At 49.2% G+C, this 8,045-nt stretch overlaps 1 protein-coding gene across 6 annotated transcripts in view; it reads left to right on the top strand.

Annotated features, from left to right (window-relative positions):
* Positions 1-6: 6 nt before the first annotated feature.
* The window catches only part of B3GAT1 (beta-1,3-glucuronyltransferase 1), a 31,028-nt gene continuing 22,989 nt past the window's right edge, over positions 7-8,045 (top strand). For 4 of the 6 annotated variants that reach the window (XM_010723635.2, XM_010723634.2, XM_010723631.2 and 1 more), the window contains exon 1: positions 7-184. The gene's annotated coding sequence lies outside the window, so the exon portion shown is untranslated. Of the gene's footprint in view, positions 185-524; positions 627-5,883; positions 6,403-8,045 lie in introns of those variants that run through there. The other 2 variants (XM_010723633.3, XM_010723632.3) reach the window with 2 other exon arrangements.

The raw sequence follows: 8,045 nt of genomic DNA, 5'->3' as shown, positions 1-8,045 counted from the left end.
AAAATCCGGACCCAACAAACAAGGAAAAAGGGAGGGGAGAAGGAGGAGGTTGCTGAAGGGAGCCCACTCTAGTGGGTGAACAGCTGCTTTGAATCGTGCCTCTGTTCCCAGGGATTAAAGCATGAATGGGAGCAGCCTCCCAGCCACGATGGAGAGAGAAGGCGGTTCAGGCTGTGGGAATAAGGTAACTCTTGCCTCTCACAGACATTGCATGGCTGAACTGAGCAGGACAGAGATCCTTTATGCACAGGGCTGGGTGTGTGTATGTGTGCGTGCAATGGGCAGGGAGTGGGAGGGCGCAAGAAAGACTCTAAGCAATTTTTCTATCTCTTTCAGTGTATTTAAAGGGTGCAGAAGGGGTCTTGGGGGCTGCAGTGCTGGAGATCACTTTGCCTTCCTTTCTCAGGACGTCACACTGCCTTGCCTGGGGAAGGCTGGCTGGGAAAAAATGCCCACGTCTCGCCTCCGGGAGCACTGTGCTCCCAGCCTTGCCCTCCAAGCCCTGCACCTGCTCTGGGGCTCCCCTCGTGGGCTTGTGTGTGGCTCTCCAGGATCTGCTTGGGGACTTCAATGGCCCTGTGCCCCCCAGAGCCCACCCTTGTACCCTGCAGAGTAACAGGAGGGAGGTGAGAGAGGAGATCAGAGTTGCTTTTCTCTTTCCTGGGTCTTCTCTGCCTTTTCTTTGCAACAGAAAGAGAAGGGATTTAGGAGGAGGGGGAACTGAAATCCCTTTCATTCGTGCCAGCAGTGGTGAGAGCCAACTTTGAGGCTGCCTAAAGAGAAGAGATTTCCAAGTGTGTGTGTGTGTGTGTGTGTTGTTCTTTTTTTTGTTTGTTTGTTTGTTTTGTGATTTGTGTTTTTTTGTTGTTGTTGTTTTTTGTTTTTGTTTGTTTTGAGGAAGAGGAGATGGCTGTGCAGTGCTTTGCCAGCTGAGGAGTGATCTCTGTGTCATGTTATGTTGTGGGAGTGGACTGGGATGAGAAATAGTGATTAACAGGCAGAAAGTCCATAGCAATCAATGAAGCAGTCCATAAATGATGCTTTCCCTTTTCCTGCTGAGCTTCCCTCTGACATAATTCCTGAATCTGTGACCCTAGAGGTCCTCATTTCTCTCAGCCAGACCAGAAAGTAGATTTTCAAACCATGCTGGGAGGTGGCTCAGCCCAGATGTTATTTGGGAAAGCACGAGAGAGGTCCTGATGTCTCCAGCTGTGGATACCATACCCACTTCATTTCAGCCCTCACATACCTTTGGGGGCTTCTTGAGGGGTCTTCAGCTTGGCATGGGGTTAGGAGGAATTAGCTTTCATTATTTTGCTAGCAGCATGTCACAGATCATGTGCACACAGTGCAGAAAGTCACGAGCCCCGATGAGCTGTCAGTTGACTTAAGAGCTTGTATACACCTGTAAGGAGCTCACAGCCTGATGTTTGCTATGGACTCAGTGGCTGTGCAGTCTGTTTGTAGGTCTTGTGTGCTTTTCTGACATGTGTCCCTGAACATCTACAGCAAGATGATGCCAACTTGTGAAAACACAATTGCAGACTCATAGAATCACAAGGTTGGAAAGGACCTACAAGACATCTAGGGTTGTGTGTATGCATGCACATCGATACAGAAGATGGGCTGTGAAAATGTGGACTGAAGCTTTTGTTTTGTAATTCTTGCTTATGTGAGGACATCCTCCTGAGCCACCGAGGTGAATCTTGCTGCCTTGTTTGCGTGATTAGTACTTCCCTATATGCAAATATCTGATGGGAATGAATTGACCAGGATTTGGCTTGAGAAGATGGTTGGGTAACCTGACAGGGTCAGGGTGAAAAAGGTGGGAGAAAATGGAGGCATGGGGTGGGGGGGAGAGAGGGGAGGAAGGTAAAATAACTTTCTGTATGTAGCACCCAAATCTTCTACGTATCAGCCTCAAAGCAATGAGTAAGATGGAAGATATTCTGAAGGAGGGATGGAGTGATTAGGCTGTGAAAAAGAAAGAAGGGCTAATCCTTTGATATGAGCTGAGAGCCTTGGAAGTGGGCAAAGCTGGCAGGGCAGTGGATGCTGCGAGAAGGGGAAGGTAGCTGAGCAACATCTTTGTTTTTTTGGTTGAATATGTTGGGGTGTATGAGAGAGGGGAGAAACGCCATGAGTGACACTGACTGAGTACTTTCCAATCTCATGCACCTGAGTTCTGAATCTCTCTTACCTTCCCATAGGTATTCCAGATGAAGCACTCAGCTCTTTGGCACAGCACTGGGAACCTGGGGTTAGTAGTGAGATGGTAACTGCCCTAATGAGAGCTGCTGCTTCTGAGCTGGGCTGACTTAAGGAAGGTGCAAGAGATGGGATGCAAACCTCGTATAATTTCTGCTCTCTAAGATGGCAAAGTGAGAGGGCATCCAAAGGAAAGCTCTCCCTCTGCATGCATGTGTTGGCACAGAAAAGAACTTCCACGGGTGTTAATTGGCATCTCGACGCTTCCTGACCCATTGAGGTGGCTCAAAGTGGAGAGTAAATGCTGTTCTAAGGAGGAACAGTGCCCCGAGCCAGGGACAGGACTGTCACCTTGAATGTCACAGGCCTGGCATGGTGCCATGGGGTCTGTGATTCTGTTCTCCTGGGGCTTTGCCCTCATCATCTCAGCCCCAGACAGCTCCAGTGGTGCAGGGATTTTCTCTCCTCCCCTGACTTGCGGTGTTGCTCTGTGTCTTTCTGGTGTGCAGGGCTGTGTCAGATCAACATCACCCCCCAACGCTGCTGACTTCTTAAATAATTCCTCTAACAAGGAGATCTGGCCTGAGCTGACCAAGAAACCTTCCAATTGCAAAGTGTGAGCACACACTCCACTTGTGTAATGCTGGCTGCTCAGCATCACAATAATGCTTTCTGAAAGGAAAGCAGCACGTCTGCCCTTTGAATTTTTTTTCCAGAACCATCACATTGCAGCAGTAGAAGTCTTGGGAAGTGAAAAGAACTGTCTTCTAAGGGACATTAGGGCAAATGTTGCAGTTTTTTTTTTCTAGTGTTTCATGCAGACTTGCCCTTTGCAGTACCTTTGCTCTCTCTTGCCCTTGTTTCGCTGCTGCCAGCTCATGGAAGTTGTGCAAAAGCAGTTCATTCTTCTACAAATAAAATCCAGTGGGCAGATGTGAATCCACAGGAAGAAAGGATGCAGTGCCAGGCTGTTCTGCATCACTCTGTGTTTTGTCTTGCAGGGATGCACAGCACAAGAGGCTGCCTGGGTTCCAGATCTGCTTTATGTCTCCAACTCCCAGGGATGCAGCAGAGTGGGATCAGCATCCTTCTTGGGGCTGTTGCCCTTTGTGGCTTTCTCACCCCACACTTCTTTACAGTTCTCCATTGCCAAGTGCCATGCAGCAGTCTTGAAAATTGGGTGGACCTCTGTTATATTTTTTGTTCAGACATATGGCTGGAGGAGCATTTGGTGTAGCTTCAACCCACTCTGTGGCAAAGTGTCTTCTGGAAGCAATGTAATAGGGAAGGCCCTCTGCAGTATTTTTTTTCATAAGTCCTCCTTCTCTGTTCTGTGTCATCCTTTATGTTTTACTTGAGGAGGTCCTGAACTGGGATATTCCCAGTGATTTGTTTCCAGGATTTGTGGCAAGAGAGGTGGCCTTTGCCAGCTGCAAGGCCTTGAGAGTGAGGATGGATTCTTCCTCTTTCTCCTGCCAACCCCAACTGCTTGTGTTTGAGTTGGCAAGCTGATGTCAGGGCTGGATTCACTTTCCTGAAGCTTGCTGAGTGGAGATCACAAGGTGTGGCTCGTAATTAATCTTAATATCCTGATTAGATGCATGGACCACCCCCAAGTACTCTAAGTAACACAGCATATTATTCACTACTGAACATATCCTCCTACATTTTTCTAATGGGAACTCCACACCTCCAGGGAGCTGAGAGATGGGAGAACTGAAGGCAAACAGTTCCCTGTGCTGGCCAGCAGAGCCCAGCTGTGCACTGCTATAGCTCTGTCCCACAGCTGTAGGCATGCTAATCCATGTCCTTCTGTCTGTGATATCTTATTTGTGCAAGTGGAATTTGCACATTCTCAGAGGCTCATAAAAATGACTGATGTACAGCATTATATAGCCTGTGACTGGAGCTTGCTTCCACATGTAGCTTAGCACACCTGTGTTTTCCATTCTGCCTTTGTATAGGGAAGTGAGCTCTCTCTGAGATGCACACACCTTGCATGCTCCTGGCCCTGCCCCAGCACCATGGAGCCTTTAAGCAATTTGCCAGCTGCATAGGTACTCAGCAGCCCCTCCGGATGATCCATGGGGAGCACAGTGTGATATTCTTGGCAGTGACAGCAGAATAAATAGGAAATGCTCAAGATCCCCTTCCTGCCTGGATCAGAGCTGTTTTCGTCTAGACAGGAGAGGAGCTAACCTTTTGTGCAAGGCTTCCTGCACTGTTCTGTAACAGCAGGTGATATGTCAGCACTCAAAGGGTGTGTGGTTGCATTGGTCACTGCTGGCCTAGCTCCAGTCCGTACTGCCTGCAGTGCTATTTATTGTTAGCTCCCGAGACGTGGTTTGCTGCTTGCATCTGAAGCATAGCGTGTAGGTAAGCAGAGGAAATGGTTGTTGGTGGAAGGGGAGCTAGATGCTGACAAGAAAAGGTGAATGTGACCATACTGAGAGTCTCCTGGCAGAGATATGGGAGTCCAGAAGAAATTCTGCCCATTAGAGTGGACCAATCTTTAGAAATGCATACAAGCCCCCAGCTCTGATGCCTCCAAGGAAGTGATTTACGGCTTTGCATCGTGACTGAAAATTCTCTCCATCCAGCTCTGGGCTGTTGTGAAGGTGTGTGTACACTGTGGAGCCCACTGAAGGTAGATGTCTGTTGGGCCCTGTGTTCCTTCTGTGACATCTCCTGGAGACTGGTTATCCTCTCTGAAACAACAACAGCTGGTGCACAGCTCTCACAGTGAGAGAAATGAAGCTTAGACTCTCCCCTTCCATTCCTGCCTGGTGCAATCCTGACTGGTAGGTTGGGTTGTCAGAGGAAATTGTTCTTCTGCTCTGTCTGGGAGCCCCGTCAAAGCCCAGTAGGTCAGGAACTGAGAGCTGTGGCACAAAGAACGGTGACTGCAGAAAGGTGGGAATCCCTTTGCTTACTGATGTCTGCTTGCATAGATTCAGCTGTAAAGTGACATGGGCAGTGGGAATTCGTCTGGAGCTGCATGTCCACAGCTGCAGCACCAAATCTGCAGCCAGCCTGCTGTCCAGCCTCATGAGCAGTGTGAATGGGGACAGAGCCCCAGTTTCACCAGTGCTGCAGCTTGCTGTGGTCAAGGAGAATGAGACACATTTTGCTTTCTGACAGCAGACAGGCATGTCTCCGCTGCTTTCCTAAATGCCCTGGCACAGCCTCTTTGCCAGATTTGGCACCTGGAAGACAAGGAAGGTTAATTCAGAAGGAAGACCACCACTCTGCCTGTTCCCCCCTTCCCGCCCCAGCAGCTTCCATACAGCTGGGTTGAGACCAAAAGCAGAAGGATGGATGCTGAGGTTCCGCTCTGGATTTCATGAATGGATGAATGTAGAGAGGCAAGTGGGGATTTTGAGGGGATTTGGAAGCCTGCTCCAGGATTTGTCTGGCGAGCAGAGCATTTATAATACTTCCAGCATTACGATAACATAATGTCAGCATGATTCAGGTCCCACTCCTGTTCTTGGCAAATAGGAAGCCCAACTCCTATCACCACCAGGAGGAGAAGGATCCCATTTCTGACAGGTTGTAGTTTTAAATAACCCTACTCTTGTCTCCCATTGGTGTTCCAAAACAAGAGCTGAGATGTTTCTGTGTGCTGCTGTGGACGAGTGGATCTGGCTGCAGATGCATACGAGAGAGGAGCAGAGCTGCATGAGCAGTGCTGCCACGGAGCAGAGGAACACAGAGTGAGAGGAGTGGGTGCCTGGGCCAACTCCCACCTACCCTGGGCTGCTCCATAAATACCAGCGGGGCGCTGAGGCGTTCTGGCTGCGCTCCTCGCTTTGTTTTTCCATCTGCTTAGCAGCTTCTAAAGCTAAAGAAGAAATGTGTACTGACACATTTTTGTTAATGCAGGTGGCCCTGCAAGGGCCAGGACTCATCGGAGTCTGTGAAGGAAAGTACTTGCTGGAGACCCACTACTAGTGAGCAGGAGAGCAAAAGGCAGCAAGTGCTGTGGAATGACATTGCTCTGAGCAGAGCAGGGTGATCTGTGATTATTCCATCTGAATTCCATACACTTGGCGTGGAAGGTAAACTTGGAGCTGTGCTGAGACACAGCTGGCCTTGCAGTGCTTCTGGGTCATGCTCTGCCATCCCTCCATCCCTGTGGGGATGCAGCTGCAAGCCCAAAGGAAAGGCTGGAGTTTGTGGAGTGTACAGGAGGTGAGTGATGCTTGCTGTGCCATTAACGAGGTACATTAACCAGATGATGAGGGAGCAGCCTGACAGGGCTGTTAACTCCTGTCCCTTGCTGTAACAGAGCTGTTAAACCCTCCAAAGGCATCAAAGCAGGAGAGCAGCACTGTGCTGTTCCCTGTTGAGCCCAGGATGAGAAGAGGGCAGCTTTGCAGGAGGGATTTTGCTAGAGGCTGGGTGTGGTACCTGGAACCCACTTTGGCACGTGAGTAAGCTGATAATTCTTCTGAATAATGCACCTCTTGATTGCTGAGGGGCAGATAGAAGAGGGGGCTGCCTCTCTGAAGGAGGCAGCAGGATCATGGGGTCAGCTGCAGTCCTGCAGGCTCCTGCTGGACCCGGGGAGCTGTGGGTTCTTTGGAGGCAGTTGCTGTGCTCAGATTAGCAAGACGCTTTGAGATAGTCCTTCATGCAGTGGTACTGAGAGCAGCCTCTTCCTTGAGACACAGCTTTCACCTTTCCAGTGGCATGTTTTGCTTCTAATTTGGGAGACAGAAGTGAAATCTGGCAGAGGCTTGCCATCCTTGAAAGGCTGCCAGCCAGTTTATGGCACACTCTGCCTGTATGCTCCCCACAGCCTCAGCGAGACACAAGAATTGCTCACCCTTCCCATCTTTAGCTCTTGCAGTAGCTGCAGGGATGCAGTAATCCCCTGGGAGAGCCTGACTTTGGCTGCGTGACACGGGCTTGTAGGGATATTCAAAGGTTTATTCGCATGGGCTCTGATCCACTTGTATGAATGGCAGCTGGTTATGGAGATTAGAGCTACAGAAGTCACTATTAATGAATAATTTTCCCCACTGTCTTCCTTATAATAATGGTGTGTCCACAAGTCGTGACTCTAATGCATTCATTTTCAGGGAGCGTGCAGCTCCTGGAATGCCCTTCTGTAGGATTTGGAAGTACTTGTTTCTCTCCATTGGTTTCTTCTTCATTCCAGACATGATTTTTATTGGGGAAGAGTTACAAGAGCAAAAATTTGGTGCTGTCTCCCAGCTACTGCCCTGGTCCCTGCTTGGGAAATTCGACAGCTGTAAAACTGGTGGTGGCAAAGAATTTGTTACGATCCTCTGAAGCTCTCACCCCACACATGCACCTCCTTTCTTCCTTCAATTTATCTTTTAATAATGCTGCCAACATTATTTCTCATCTCTGTCTCGTGCGCTCTGTGCTCTGCCTGGCAGTCCCTTTTGTCTCACCCAGGCATCTTGAACCACACTGCTCTAATGGGGAGAGACTCAGGCTGCTGAAGTTAATAACTTATCCTGCAGCCTGCGTCATTCCTGTTACGGAGCAGCCGTGGGTGATGCAGCCCTTGGTCTGTGGGGGGAAAGGGGTTGTGGTGGAGGTGGTGATCCCATTCAGCCAGGGATCAGCCCAAGCACTGGCTGTGTGTGGTGCTGAGCCTTCCTGCATGCAGACAACACTGACTTCTCCCTCTCTATCCCAACCATTGTTACTGCTTTAGCTCATTTTCAACTGAGCCAAAGAGTTTAGTAAGTTTGCCTTATTCTTGAAGATTAGTCATCTATAGCGATGACATTTGCAAGACTGACAGTTCCAATCAAATGTCAAGGGCTGCACTCGTGCTTAAAGATATTTGTTTAATT

The sequence above is a fragment of the Meleagris gallopavo genome, chromosome 26 (assembly GCF_000146605.3).
Source record: "Meleagris gallopavo isolate NT-WF06-2002-E0010 breed Aviagen turkey brand Nicholas breeding stock chromosome 26, Turkey_5.1, whole genome shotgun sequence".
NCBI lineage: Eukaryota > Metazoa > Chordata > Aves > Galliformes > Phasianidae > Meleagris > Meleagris gallopavo.
Note: the sequence above shows the minus strand (reverse complement) of the source record. Positions and strands in the feature narration are given on the sequence as shown.